Source organism: Scyliorhinus torazame, chromosome 10 (assembly GCF_047496885.1).
Source record: "Scyliorhinus torazame isolate Kashiwa2021f chromosome 10, sScyTor2.1, whole genome shotgun sequence".
Taxonomy (NCBI): Eukaryota; Metazoa; Chordata; class Chondrichthyes; order Carcharhiniformes; family Scyliorhinidae; genus Scyliorhinus; species Scyliorhinus torazame.
Window position 1 is genome coordinate 130,624,752 of NC_092716.1, and position 15,437 is coordinate 130,640,188.

At 53.6% G+C, this 15,437-nt stretch overlaps 1 protein-coding gene across 9 annotated transcripts in view; it reads left to right on the top strand.

The window, feature by feature from the left end:
- nr1h3 (nuclear receptor subfamily 1, group H, member 3) overlaps nt 1-15,437 on the top strand; it is a 376,600-nt gene that overhangs the window by 198,819 nt on the left and 162,344 nt on the right. The gene's annotated exons all lie outside the window — the stretch shown is intronic.

Genomic DNA, 15,437 nt, shown 5'->3' on the forward strand with positions numbered 1-15,437 from the left:
TAGGTAATTTGGACATTCTGAATTCTCCCTCTGTGCACCCGAACAGGCGCCGGAATGTGGCGATGAGGGGCTTTTCACAGTAACTTCATTGCAGTGTTAATGTAAGCCTACTTGTGACAATAGAAAGTATTATTATTGAGCTCTCCAGGCCTTGTGAGAGAGAAAGCGCGTTGTGGTGTCCTGGTCTTGTTTAAGGCTCGAGAGGCTCGAACTTGTATTTCTGAGGCGCATTTCACAAAATTGGGATGTCCCAAAGCATTTTCCTACCAATTACAGTCACTGTCGGAAATACGATAGCAAATTACTGTAAGCAGCATTATATTAATGACCAGGTGAACTGTTTCATTGATGATTAATGCCTCTGACGCCAAGGAGAACTCCTCCACTCTTCTTCCACTGATGTCATGGGATCTTGATCCTCGTCTCAAACAGCAGACAAGGCGTCATTTTAACACTTCAATTTGATGATTGCGGCAATACTCACCTTCTCAAAGTGCAGCTTTGCCACAGGATGTATCCGCAACTCGCCACATACACATCCTCCCCAACAATTCTGGACTCCCCCAATACAGCCTCGATGACAATGCAACACTCCCTCAGTACTGACCCTCTGACAGTGCAGCACTCCCTCAGTACTGACCCTCTGACAGTGCAGCACTCCCTCAGGACTGACCCTCTGACAGTGTGGCACGCCCTCTGTACTGACTCTCTGACAGTGCAGCACTCCCTCAGTACTGACCCTCCAACAGTGCGGCACTCCCTCAGTACTGACCCTCTGACAGTGCAGCACTCCCTCAGTACTGACCCTCTGACAGTGCAGCACTCCATCAGTACTGACCCTCCAACAGTGCGGCACTCCCTCAGTACTGACCCTCTGACAGTGCAGCACTCCCTCAGTACTAACTCTCTGACAGTGCAGCACTCCCTCAGTACTGACCCTCCGACAGTGCGGCACGCCCTCAGTACTGACCCACTGACAGTGCAGCAGTCCCTCAGTACTGACCCTCCGACAGTGCGGCACTCCCTCAGTACTGACCCTCGGACAGTGCAGCGCTCCCTCAGTACTGACCCTCCGACAGTGCGGCACGCCCTCAGTACTGACCCATTGACAGTGCGGCACTTCCTTAATACTGACCCTACGACTGTGTGGCACTCCCTCAGTACTGACCCTCTGACAATGCGGCACTCCCTCAGTACTGACCCTCCGGCAGTGCGGCACTCACTCTGTACTGACCCTCTGACAGCGCGGCACTCCCTGAGTACTGATCCTCCGACAGTGTGGCACTCACTCAGTACTGACCCTCTGACAGGGCGGCACTTCCTCAGTACTGACCCTCCGACAATGCAGCACACCCTCAGTGCTGACCCTCCGACAGTGCAGCACTGCCTCAGTACTGACCCTCTGACAGTGCAGCACTCCCTCAGTACTGACCCTCTATTAACCCTCAGTACTGACCCTCCGACAGTGCGGCATTCCTTCAGTACTGACCCTCCGACTGTGCGGCGCTCCCTCAGTACTGACCCTCCGACAGTGCAGCACTGCCTCAGTACTGACCCTCCGACAGTGCGGCACTCCCTCAGTACTGACACTCAGACTGTGTGGCACTCCCTCAGTACTGACCCTCCGATAGTGCGGCACTCCCTCAGTACTGACCCTCCGACAGTGCGGCACTCCCTCAGTACTGACCCTCCGACAGTGCAGCACTGCCTCAGTACTGACCCTCCGACAGTGCGGCACTCCCTCAGTACTGACACTCAGACTGTGTGGCACTCCCTCAGTACTGACCCTCCGATAGTGCGGCACTCCCTCAGTACTGACCCTCCGACAGTGCGGCACTCCCTCAGTACTGACCCTCCGATAGTGCGGCACGCCCTCAGTACTGACCCACTGACAGTGCAGCAGTCCCTCAGTACTGACCCTCCGACAGTGCGGCACTCCCTCAGTACTGACCCTCGGACAGTGCAGCGCTCCCTCAGTACTGACCCTCCGACAGTGCGGCACGCCCTCAGTACTGACCCATTGACAGTGCGGCACTTCCTTAATACTGACCCTACGACTGTGTGGCACTCCCTCAGTACTGACCCTCTGACAATGCGGCACTCCCTCAGTACTGACCCTCCGGCAGTGCGGCACTCACTCTGTACTGACCCTCTGACAGCGCGGCACTCCCTGAGTACTGATCCTCCGACAGTGTGGCACTCACTCAGTACTGACCCTCTGACAGGGCGGCACTTCCTCAGTACTGACCCTCCGACAATGCAGCACACCCTCAGTGCTGACCCTCCGACAGTGCAGCACTGCCTCAGTACTGACCCTCTGACAGTGCAGCACTCCCTCAGTACTGACCCTCTATTAACCCTCAGTACTGACCCTCCGACAGTGCGGCATTCCTTCAGTACTGACCCTCCGACTGTGCGGCGCTCCCTCAGTACTGACCCTCCGACAGTGCAGCACTGCCTCAGTACTGACCCTCCGACAGTGCGGCACTCCCTCAGTACTGACACTCAGACTGTGTGGCACTCCCTCAGTACTGACCCTCCGATAGTGCGGCACTCCCTCAGTACTGACCCTCCGACAGTGCGGCACTCCCTCAGTACTGACCCTCCGACAGTGCAGCACTGCCTCAGTACTGACCCTCCGACAGTGCGGCACTCCCTCAGTACTGACACTCAGACTGTGTGGCACTCCCTCAGTACTGACCCTCCGATAGTGCGGCACTCCCTCAGTACTGACCCTCCGACAGTGCGGCACTCCCTCAGTACTGACCCTCCGATAGTGCGGCACTCCCTCAGTACTGACCCTCCGACAGTGCGGCACTCCCTCAGTACTGACCCTCCGACAGTGCGGCACTCCCTCAGTACTGACCCTCCGACAGTGCAGCACTGCCTCAGTACTGACCCTCCGACAGTGCGGCACTGCCTCAGCACATGTTTTCGGATGCTCCGCCCCCTCCAAAACAACATCATCGAGGAGTACACCGCACGCCGTTGGGACGGTCTCAGGCTGTTGCCTGAAGGCTCTCCCCCGATCCTCCGCCACGATGGCCCGAGTTCCCGACGGCGCGGAACACTTGTGCTTGTTTTCGTGAACCCTGCTTGGCGGCTTCAAACTGTGTTCAGCGGCGCCACATTCGTGGGGGGGGGTAGCCATGCTGCTGACTGGGGTGGGCTTTGGTGAGGGCTGGTGGTATTGGTGGGGGTTGCCCGGGGATGTCCGCGGGGCACTATCTGGCAGGTTGGGTCCACGCAAGGCTGGCGCCATGTTGTACGGTGCAACTGCTGAGGTTGTCGCTGTGCGCATGCACGCCCATGGATCCAGCAATTCTCCAAGCATTTATATCGGGAAAGCAGTGAGTTTTACGTGGCGCGGCTGCTAGCCCCTCACCGGTCAGAGCATCGTTGCTGGGGCCTCGCCGATTTATTCATTGTAAAACCAGACACTTCCTCCGGACATAGCCTCAAAATCAGAGAATCCAGCCCAAGTTTCTTTCTGGATATGTCTTAGAAAGAGATGGGGGTCAGAGGCAAGCTGCCAGCCTGGAATCGGATTTCTTTTTGTGAGGGCCAAGAAGTTTGTTGAATCGAAAGAAATAACTTTATTTACAATTACATATATACAACAGCAGCTGTACTCCACCACTGCTCTCTCCTCTAGCTGGTTCCACACCGGCCAGCTCTATTTATGCAGGTGGCTCTGTCAATGATTTCTCCGCCCTCCTCGTTGGGGAAGCTCATACTCACTAAGGATTGTGTGAATGCCATTAGTTCCTAGCCAGTAGTTAGCGGACAGGTTATAACATCCCTCCCCCCAAAGTCCAAGGAATCCACCGAAGACCCTGGCGAAAATGAACGTCAGACTCGTTTTGCCGCAGGCTGGATACCATCTGCACAAGGTGCTGGATCGGGTGGCGTGTACCGAGAAGGAAAAATGCCTTCCGCGATGAACGACGTAATGGTTGTACATCCGCGGGCCACTGGACCTAGGACTCCCCCTCGGAGGCATCCTGTGTCTCCATCTCAGAGTCGGAGTCCACAGCCTCCATCATCTCGGCGTCTCTATCTCCATGCGGTTCTGCAACGACCAGTGCAGGCTTTGAGTGCGGCACCAGAGGAAGATTGTGAGGAACACCCTCCACTGTGTCTGGTCTCTGCGGCTATAGAAGTGAGCTCCGGGGGCAGGGAATCTTTCGAAGAGGCGGCCTTCTGGACCGAACGTGGTCTACATGCTTGCGCTGGAGACGACCCTGGGCTTGAACCTGGTAAGAGATCGGGCCCGTTCGCCGAAAGATAACGTCTGGGACCCACTGGGCACCACCAGCAAAATTTTGAACGAACTCCGGGTTGCCAGGCGCGAACTGCCGAATCGGCTGTTGCCGAGAAAGGCCATGCACCTGCCTTTCTTCAGTGCAGCATACTTGTACGTCAATGTCCAGGAAAACCATGCCAAGGCGGGTGTGAAGTCTCTGACACATTAGGAGCTCCACGGGAGCTACCCCAGTCACCACACGTGGAGTGGTCCTATACGAAAACAAAGAACGAGCCAGTTTAGTGTCCATAGACCCGGAAGACCGTTTCGTTTGGCCCCGTTTCTTTTGTGAACGTCTGCACTTGGCCAACCCATTGGAAGCCGGGTGGTATGGAGTGGGGCGGATATGGCGTATGCCATTCATCCTCATGAACCTCGCAAACTCCTCACTTGTGAAAGGAGTGCCGTTGGCGTTGAGCACCACGGGGAGGCCATGCGTACTGAAAGACAAACGCATTTTCTCGATCGTTGCGCAGGACGTTGTGCCTACCATCCCATCCTCGTCGCCAGTTTTGTGAGGGTCACAAAGGATCCAGCACGAGTTTGTAGAATCAAAAGAAATAACTTTATTGACAATTACATATATACAACAGCAGCAGTACTCCACTGCTCTCTCGTCTAGCTGCTTCCACACTGGCCAGCTCTATTTATGCAGGTGACTCTGCCAATCATGTCTCGCCCCCCTCATTGGGGAAGCTCATACGTGATGTGTTGCTGGATCACATACAGGTCACCAACACTTGAAGTAGTGCAACACTTTTATTAAAAGGTTAACTATTTAAACATACTTGAACTGTGGGTAAATACGATACCAGCTATAACTAAAGACCTTATAACTTTGCCTTGTCCTAACCAGTTGATGCACTCAGCACATGGTCAATGTCTGTGTTGCAGGCTGTGAGCTCTGTGCTCCTAGCTAGCTGCTACTCGAATGAGCGGGAACTTTATAGTGCGTGTGCTCTCACTGGTGATTGGCTGCGGTGTTGTGTATGTTGATTGGTCCCACTGTATGTCCATCAGTGTGTGTCTGCACCATGATATACTGGTGTATATTATGAGATCCCCCCTTTTATATAAAAAAATGTGCCTGCGTGACAATAAATAGTGTGTGGTGAATGTTCCTGACTACGTGAGTGCGAAATATTTACAGGACTATGTACATAAAACTAAGCTATTTACATGGGAAGGTACCTGGTGCAGAAAAAAACAGTGTGTCGCACAAATAACGAGATGAACACTATATACAAACCACTTGAACGATTAAACGGAAGAACAGAACAGACCAGAGAGTCCATTAGTGCAAAGTTCACAAATTAAGTCTCTGAGGTGGGCGACGAATTCTGGTTGACCGCCTCAAGGGTGGGTCGGGAGCCACCAGCTGAGGAGCGGGCTGGACTGCGTCAGAGTGAGGAGGATGCAGAGTAACCGGAATCTCTGCATAGTCCAGGTCAAGGACAACAGGAGGGCGTGGCACTGGCGGAGGATCACGTAGCGAGCGTGGAACGAGACGAAGGGCACGCCGATTACGGCGCAGAATGGAACCATCCGGTAGACGAACCAGGAACGAGCGGGGAGCCACCTGCCGAAGAACCACAGCAGTTGCAGACCAGCCACCATCCGGAAGATGGATGTGGAAGTTGTCATCTGGAGCCAGAGCAGGGAGATCAGCTGCACGGGAGTCATGAGCTGCCTTGTGCTGTACACGAGACAGTTGCATTCGTTGAAGGACCGGAACGTGGTTGAGGTCTGGGACGTGAATGGACGGCACCGTCGTCCTCAGGGTGCGACCCATGAGCAGCTGGGCTGGCGACAGGCCAGTGGACAGTGGGGCTGAGCGATAGGCCAGCAAGGCGAGGTAGAAGTCGGATCCTGCATCGGCAGCCTTGCAGAGGAGCCGTTTGACTATGTGGACGCCCTTCTCCACTTTGCCATTGGATTGGGGGTACAGGGGACTGGATGTCACATGCACAAAGTTGTACCTCCTGGCAAAGTTGGACCATTCCTGGCTTGTGAAGCAGGGGCCGTTGTCCGACATCACAGTGAGTGGGATGCCGTGACGAGCAAAGGTGTCCTTTCAGGCACGGATGACTGCAGACGATGTGATGTCGTGCAAACGTACCACCTCCGGGTAGTTTGAAAAATAGTCTACAATCAGAACATAGTCCCTGCCCAGCGCGTGGAACAGGTCGATGCCGACCTTGGACCAAGGGGACGTGACCAACTCATGGGGCTGTAGGGTCTCACGTGGTTGGGCCGGCTGGAATCGCTGACAGGTGGGGCAGTTGAGCATTGTGTTGGCGATGTCGTCATTGATGCCGGGCCAGCACACTGCCTCTCGGGCCCATCGGCGGCTCTTCTCCACGCCAAGCTGGCTCTCGTGTAGCTGTTCCAAGACGAGCTGGCGCATGCTGTGCGGGATAACAATGCGGTCCAGCTTCAGGAGGACACCATCGACTACCACCAGATCGTCTCTGATGTTATAGAACTGCAGGCATTGGCCCTTGAGCCACCCGTCTGTTAGGTGGCGCATGACACGCTGTAGCAGGGGGTCAGCCGCAGTCTCGTGGCGAATTTGGACAAGGCGTTCATCCGTGGCCGGTAGATTGGAGGCCACGAAGGCCACATGGGCGTCAACTTGGCAGACGAATCCCGCTGGGTCACATGGGGTGTTGACTGCCCTGGACAGAGCATCGGCTATGATCAGGTCTTTGCCCGGGGTGTATACGAGCTGAAAGTCGCATCGCCGGAGTTTGAGCAGAATGCGCTGGAGGCGAGGCATCATGTCGTTCAAGTCTTTTTGTGTTGTATTGACCAGCGGGCAATGGTCGGTCTCGACGGTGAATTGGGGAAGTCCGTACACATAATCATGAAATTTGACGACACCGGTGAACAGGACCAGGCACTCCTTTTCTATCTGCGCGTAGCGCTGTTCTGTGGGGGTCATGGCGCGTGACGCATATGCAACGGGGGCCCATGATGAGGCCTCATCACGTTGCATGAGCACCGCCCCAATGCCAGATTGGCTGGCATCGGTCAAAATTTTTGTCTCTTTCGCTGGATCAAAAAAGGCCAATACCGGAGCCATGGTAAGTTTGGTTTTAAGTTCTCCCTAGTCGCGCTCGTGGGCAGGAAGCCATTGGAAGTCTGTCGTCTTCCTGACCAGGTTCCTGAGAGCTGTGGTATGAGAGGCGAGGTTAAGGATGAACTTCCTGAGGAAGTTGACCATGCCCAGAAATCGGAGGACCGCCTTCTTGTCCTCTGGCTTTTTCATGGCTGTGATGGCAGCCACCTTGTCCGCATCTAGCCGCTCACCCAACTGGGAGATGTGGTCCCCTGGGAACTTTAGTTCCATCTGGCCGAAGGCGCATTTGGCTCTGTTGAGGCGTAGGCCCTGCTCCCGTATGAGTTTGAACACGTGCTGGAGGCGACTGATATGCTCTTGCGGGGTGGACCAAATGATTATGTCGTCAACATAGACGCTGAACACCTTCAATGCCTCCATCATTTGTTCCATGATCCTGTGGAATACTTCTGACGCCGATATGATCCCAAACGGCATCCTGTTGTAACAATATCTGCCAAAAGGGGTGTTAAAGGTACACAGTTTCCTGCTGGATCTGTCTAGTTGAATTTGCCAGAATCCTTTCGAGGCATCAAGTTTGGTGAAGAGCTTGGCCCGAGCCATCTCGCATGTGATCTCTTCGCGCTTGGGGATTGGGTAATGCTCCCTCATTATGTTGCGATTCAGATCCTTTGGCTCAATCAGATTCTGATCTCGCCGGAAGGCTTCTTTACGCACACCATGGAACTGACCCAGCCGGTTGGTTCCATAACTCTGGAGATCACTCCTTGGTCTTGGAGGTCCTGCAGCTGCTGCTTGAGGCGGTCCTTGAGGGGTGCTGGGACTCTGCGAGGTGCATGCACCACAGGCGTGGTGTTCTGTTTGAGTATGATCTTGTAAGTATATGGGAGCGTGCCCATGCCTTCGAAGACGTCGCGGTGCTGGTCGACGATGGCGTTGAGTTGCGCCCTGAAGTCAGCATCCTGGAAGGCAGACGTGTCACCAGGAGAGAGAGAGTGAACTCTTTGAACGAGGTTTAGCAATTTGCACGCCTTTGCGCCAAGCAGAGGGTTCTTTGAGGAGCCCATGATCTCGAAAGGAAGGATGGCTTTTCGTGACTTGTGCGTCACTTCGAGTTGACATGAGCCAGTAGCAGGAATGATGTTGTCATTGTAGTCCAATAGCTGGCAGGCCGATGGGAGAATGGTTGGTTTGACACGAAGGCTTTGGAAAGCAGACCACGCCATGAGATTAGCAGAGGCACCAGTGTCCAGGCGGAACCGTATTTGGGACCGGTTGACCGTCAGGGTGGCATACCACTCATCGTCTGGATCGATGCTGTATACCGACAGCAGCTGGTGTCTTTGTCTCGGGGTCAGCCTGTTTTTCGTTACGACACCGATTCGAAAAGGCACCTTCGGGTCCTCGGTGTCACTGCTGTGTGGGAGGTCGGAATCGGACTCGGTGACCGTGGGTTGAATTGCCCGAACATTCCTGCGAGGCTGGCTGAAGCGATGGGAGTTGGCAGGCTGAGCTGCACGACAGCAGGCAGCCTGGTGGCCAAGTCTTCCACATCGTAGGCATTGTTGAGATTTTGCAGGGCATTGCCGCTTTAAACGGGCGGAGCCACAGTTGCTGCACGTCGTGACGTCAGCACGTTCGCTGCGCCACCGCGCATGCGCGCTGCGGTCCTGCGTGGTGCACGTCTGTGCATTACGTTCCTCCATGTCGCCGTCCCCTCGTTTGGTGCATACAAGCGCGGGATTCCGCGAAAAGCGTGCGAAATGGCTGCCCTCATCCAGGCTGATGCCCTGGAGGCGTTCAATCATTTGGACCCGTTCCGCCTCGTGGGGACCTTGCCGTGCCGTTTCAGCTGCTTGTATATGGGAGTACCGACTGGTGGCATTTTCATGTAGGACACAGGTCTCGATGGCGGTCGCTAGGGTGAGTTGCTTTACTTTGAGGAGCTGCTGATGTAGGGGGTCCGACTGAACACCGAAAACGATCTGGTCGCGTATCATGGAGTCGGAGGTGGGCCCGTAGCTGCAAGATTGCGCAAGGATGCGGAGGTGGGGGACTCAATTACTAGGGGTCACGAGTTCAAGGTGAGAGGGGAAAAGTTTAAGGGAGATATGCGTGGAAAGTTCTTTACGCAGAGGGTGGTGGGTGCCTGGAACGCATTGCCGGTGGAGGTCGTAGAGGCGGGCACGATAGCGTCATTTAAGAGGTATCTAGACAGATATATGAAGGGGCGGGGAACAGAGGGAAGTAGATCCTTGGAAAATAGGCAACCGTTTTAGATAGAGGATCTGGATCGGCGCAGGCTTGGAGGGCCGAAGGGTCTGTTCCTATGCTGTAATTTTTCTTTGTTCTTTGAAATCTGTCACCCTTACCTGGCCTACATGTGACTCCAGACCCACAGCAATGTGGTTGACTCTTAACTGCTCCTCAGGGGTAATTAGGGATGGGCAATAAATGCTGGCACAGCCTGCGATGCCCACATCCCAGGAACAAATTTTTAAAAATCTTCTCTGAACTGCTTCCAACCAATTTACATCTTTCCATATATAAGGAGACCAATACTGCCTGCAATGCTCCAGATGTGATCACACCAATGCCCCGTACAACTGAAGCATAACCTCCCGACTTTTGAATTAAATGCCAATCACGATAAACAATAACATTCTATTCGCCCAGATCACTCTGAGTCTTAGGACTCTATATCTCAGAGTTCTGCAATCCCTCACCATTTAGATAACAAATGATTTTTATTCTTCTTCAAAATTGGACTACTTCATATTTGCCCACATTATACTCCATTTGCCAGATCTTTGCCCGCCGAGCAGAAACTTATAGCCAAGTTCCGCTCACATGAGTGTGGCCTCAACCGGGACCTGGGATTCATGTCGCATTACATTCATCCCCCACCATCTGGCCTGCGAAATCCTACCAACTGTCCTGGCTTGACACAATTCACACCTCTTTAACCTGGGGTTACCCCATCTCTGGATCTGTAAAGATTTAATCACCTGCTAATGCTCGCTTTCCTAGCATTGTTTGGCATCTTTGAATCTGTCTATATATGTGTTTCTGGAACAGACCTCTTCATTCAGCTGAGGAAGGAGCAGCGCTCTGAAAGCTAGTGACATCGAAACAAACCTGTTGGACTTTAACCTGGTGTTGTAAGACTTCTTACTGTGCTCACCTATCTATGTCACTTTATATTCTCCTTATGTCCTCTTCACAGTTTATTTTCCTACCTATCTTTGTGCCAGCAGCAAATTTAGTAACTGTGCAATCAGTTTATTCATCTAAGTCATTTATATAAATTGTAAAAAGTTGAGGCCCTAGTACTGATCCCTCTGGCTCATGCCACCAACTAGAAAAAGATCCATTTGTGGTTATCCTGTTTCCTGTTAGCTAGGCAATGTTCTATCCATACCAACATACTCCCTAAACCATCAACTTATATTTTCTGCAATAACCTTTGATGTATCACTTTATCAAATGCCTTCTGCAAATCCAGGTACAGTACATCCACCGGTCCCCCTTTATTCACAGCACATATTAGCCCCTCACAGAACTCCAATAAATTGGTCAAATATGGGGCTGGATTCTCCGCTCCCTGATGGTGAAATCGTCTTCAGCGACAGGGCGGAGAATTCGTTTTGGTGCCCAAATCGGGAGCGGCGTCTGCTTTTCAATTCTCCACCACCCAAAAATCGATGTACTCGAGGAGTGCGCCGTGCCGAGTATCCACCGCCTCAGGCCATTGCCTCAGGCCCACCCCGCGATGCTCCATTGCCGACCGGCCGACTTCCCAACGGCGTGGCATACGTGTGCTCACACCGTCCGGGATCCTCGCATGGCGGCTGCGGACTCAGTCCTGACAGTCGGAGGAGGAGGGCCTATCGGCGGGCAGGGGTGGGCTTCATTTGGGGCTGGGGGCAATGTGGGCGGGCGATCTGGGGCACGTGAGCAGCCGATGCGGGGCACTAATTTGCCGATCTTGGTCCGCGGGCTGAATCCGCCATGGAGCGCGGCGCCGCCGTGCAGGCCGCCGCCATGCACATGCGCGGCCTCTGACCCGGAAGTACTGGGGGCCATATAGGCAGCTAGGCTTGCAAGCCCTACCAAGCTCATTTTGCTGGGGGCTACCGTAAACACCGGAGAGTTTCACGCCGGCGTCAATGAACCTCTTGGCCCAGCGATTCTGTTGCCCACAGGGGTCAGCACAGCGCTGGAGTGTTCTGCGCTGCTCCAGCTGCCGTATGCGGCCCTGCACTGCTCGCCGCGGGTCCCGCATGCATGCGGGACCCACATCCCCCCCGGATTGGGTGCATCCGCCGATCGGTGGCCCCCGATCGTGGGCCTGGCCGTCGTGGAGGCCCCCCCGGAGTCTGATCCCCCCCGCCCCCCGCCAAGACGACCACCTCTTTCATCGGCCACCGATAGGCGCCGCACTGACCACGCGCGCGCCTGGTGGCGGTTCCCCGGTCGGCAGAGAATCGCGGGCATCGGACCGGTGTCGTGGCCGTCTCGGCGTCATCTCCAATCCTGGCCCACAGTTTTCATGATGGCGTCAGCACTTAGCCTCAAAATTGGAGAGTCCAGCTCATGATTTCCCTTTCACAAAACCATGTTGACTTGGCCTGATTTTCTAAGCATGCTGCTGTAATGTCTTTAGCAATGCCGTCTCACATTTTCCCTCTGATAGATGTTGATCTAACTGGCATATAGTTTCCTGCTTTCTGTCTCCCTCTTTGAATAAAGGGATTACATTTTCAACCATATTTATGTCCTTCTCCAGGATTGGTGTATTGTATTATTGTCACTATTGCCCCTACCTTTACTTTTTTTATCTGCTCTGGCACTTTCCCCAATACGAGGCCCAATAGTGAATCGTCTCATGTTGAGTTTTGTACATATTAGTTTTGAAAGGAGTCTTTTCCGAGGAACTCCATTCTGTTGTCCCCTTTATCTACCTCTTCTGTCCAATTAATATTTTTTTTAATTCCCCATGATTAATATTCTCAGTTTTTACTCAATTCTCTAATTTGTCCACATGTTTTTCCCTCCCTCCCCTTCCGCTCTGAGAAGACACCGATCAGTGTGATGGATCCTTTATTACCTCCTATCTCTCTCTGTTGGATTCTATTTTTGGCTGGCTGATTTGTGTGTTCCTTTTCTCTGCTTCCTGACTAAATACAGTTCCTCCTCTTCCCCATTTTCCCTCTTTATCTTTTGGAAATATATTTATACCTGCAATGTTTAATTTTCAGTCCAGAGGTTCCAAGTCATACCTCGGTAATCTCCACAATGTCTGGTTCCTACCTCTGCATGATTGTCCCCAACTCCCCTGTTTTATTACAGGCACTGAATTCCCTCACTTGTATGTTCAACCATATTTTCACATTCCCATTCTATAACGCTCAGCATCAATGTCCTTTATTTTTTACTTAATTCTTTCCTATGTTCTCTTGCCCTGTTTTGTTTGTTTGATATTCCACGTGGATACCTCCCCTCATCATATTACGGGTGAAATTCTCCAGTCATTTGGATTCCTTGGGGCGGGATTCTCTGATCCTGAGGCGAAGTGTTGACGCCGTCGGAAACGCCGTCGCGTTCCTCGACGGTGTCAACACAGCCCCAGGATCAGCAATTCTGACCCTACAGGGGGCCAGCACAGTGCTGGAGCGGTTCACGCCGCTCCAGCTGCTGATCCGGCCGTGGAATGGGCGCCGGGAGATACACGCATGCGAAGTGGCTCCGGCGCGTACTCACGCATGCGCAGTCAGACTGGCGTGATTTCCGCGCATGCACAGTGTCTCCCTTGTCCGTGCCGGCCCCGACGCAACATGGCGCAGGAGTACAGTGGCTGGCGTGGAAGAAAGGAGGCGGGGAGACAGAGAGGCATGCCCGCCGATTGGTCCCAATGGTGGGCCAGGCTACATCGGTGGCCCCCCCACCCCCGGGGTCGGACTCCCCCCCCCCCCCCCCCCCCCCTCCCCCCCCCTCAGGCCGCCACCCGACCCTTCAACGCTGAGTTTCCGCCGGCTGAGAGCAGGTGTGGACGGCACCAGCGGGACTCGGCGTTTCCACGCCGGCCGCTCTGCCCATCCTGGCCCGAGTATCAGCGGGCCGGCCGCGTAGAGCGGCCTGTAACTGGTGCCACGCCAACCACGCCAGCGCCAATGGTGCCAATTCTCCGCTCTCCGCCTGGAGCGATTCGCGCCGGTCGCGGGGATTCTCCGGCCCAGCCCCAGGCTGAGAGAATCCAGCCCCCTGTTCCTGCCGGCAGAGTACTCCCCCTCTTCTCCTGCCCGCGGGTTTTCTGGTGGTATGGGGGGGGAGAATCTAGTCCAAGGTGCCTGTTTGGCTGGAGATTGGGACGGGTTGAAAAGTTTTCAAAGCAGAGCAGGAATCTATGGACTGGAGGCCATGCTGTCAGGATGCCAATGCTGCAAAGCCAGGACATCTTTGGGAGGGTAAAATCGCGACGTCGCTTTTTGGCGACATCTCAAGGACATAATTCAAATGAAAGCCAGTCACTAGTTTGGAAAGGTGAAGTAACCAATCCATTTAACTTGGACATTCATTGAAAATTTACAAACCTAGAACCAAGCCAGAGGTAAGAATGGAGTCAGTGCTCAGAGGAAGTTTAATGGAGACTTTTCTTTTTAGAAAATATGAGGTTTTCAGGCAGTGAAGAGGGATAGACTATTTCCACTGCTTGGTGAGTCATATAAATGATTTGGAGGAAACTGTAACTGGTCTGATTAGTAAGCTTGCGGATGACACAAAGGTTGTTGGAATCTCGGATAGTGATGAGGGTTGTTAGAGGATACAGCAAATGTGAGTTGATGCATTTTGGAAAGTTTAATACAGGTGGGCATTAGACAGTAAATGGTAGAACCTTAAGAGTATTGACAGACAGAGGGATCTGGGTGTGCAGGTCCACAAGTCACTGAAAGGGGCAACGCAGGTGGAGAAGGTAGTCAAGAAGGCATACGACATGCTTACCTTCATTGGCCGGGGCATTGAGTATACAAATTGGCAAGTCATGTTGCAGCTGCATAGAACTTTAGTTAGGCCACATTTGGAATATTGTGTACAATTCTGTTTGCCACATTACCAGAAGGATGTGGATGCTTTGGAGAGGGTACAGAAGAGGTTTACCAGGATGTTGCCTGGTCGAGAAGGTATTAGCTATGAGGAGAGGTTGGATAAACCCGTATTGTTTTCATTGGAATGACAGAGGTTGAGGGGCGACCTGATAGAGGTTAGAAATATAGAAACATGGAAAATAGGATCAGCACGAGGCCCTTTGAGCCTGCTCCGCCATTTATGATCATGGCTGATTATCCAACTCAATAGCCTAATCTTACTTACCCCCATATCCTTTGATCCCCTGCACCCTCAGTGCTATATCTAACTGCTTCTTCATAATGTACAAGACGGGATTCTCCATTTCAGAGTCTAATTCTCCGATTTTGAGACTATGGTCCGGAAGTTTTACGATGAAAAAGTTAGCGCTGCCCCACTCCGCCCATTGGGGGGCTAAGCAGCCACGTACAGCCCTCGGCGTTCCCGACAGAAACAGTCTGACAATTGCTAGATCCGTAGCCGTGCATGTGCACGGCGACAACCTGCAGCGGTCATGCCGTACAACATGGCGGCAGCCGGGTGCGGACCCGGCCTGCCAGATAATGTCCTGCTGTAATCCCTCGCACCACCCACGGACCACCCCCCACCAGTCCCCCCAGCCCCTGCTGAATCCCCCCCCCCCTGGCCAGCAGAACGGATCCCCCTTCCCGACTGTGGCGGCGCTGGACACAGTCCACAGCCACCACGCGCGGTTGACGAAAACTGAGAGTACTCGTGTCCCATGCCATCGGGAAGTCGGCCCATCGGGGGCGGAGCATTAGGGAGGGCCTTCAGGTGACGTCCTGATGCCGTCCCAACGGCGTGCGGCTACTCACCGATGACGCCGTTTTGGAGGGGGCTGAACATCTGAAAACAGGTGCCGCCCCCAATTTCAACGTCAAAAGGGATTCTCCACCCGATCGC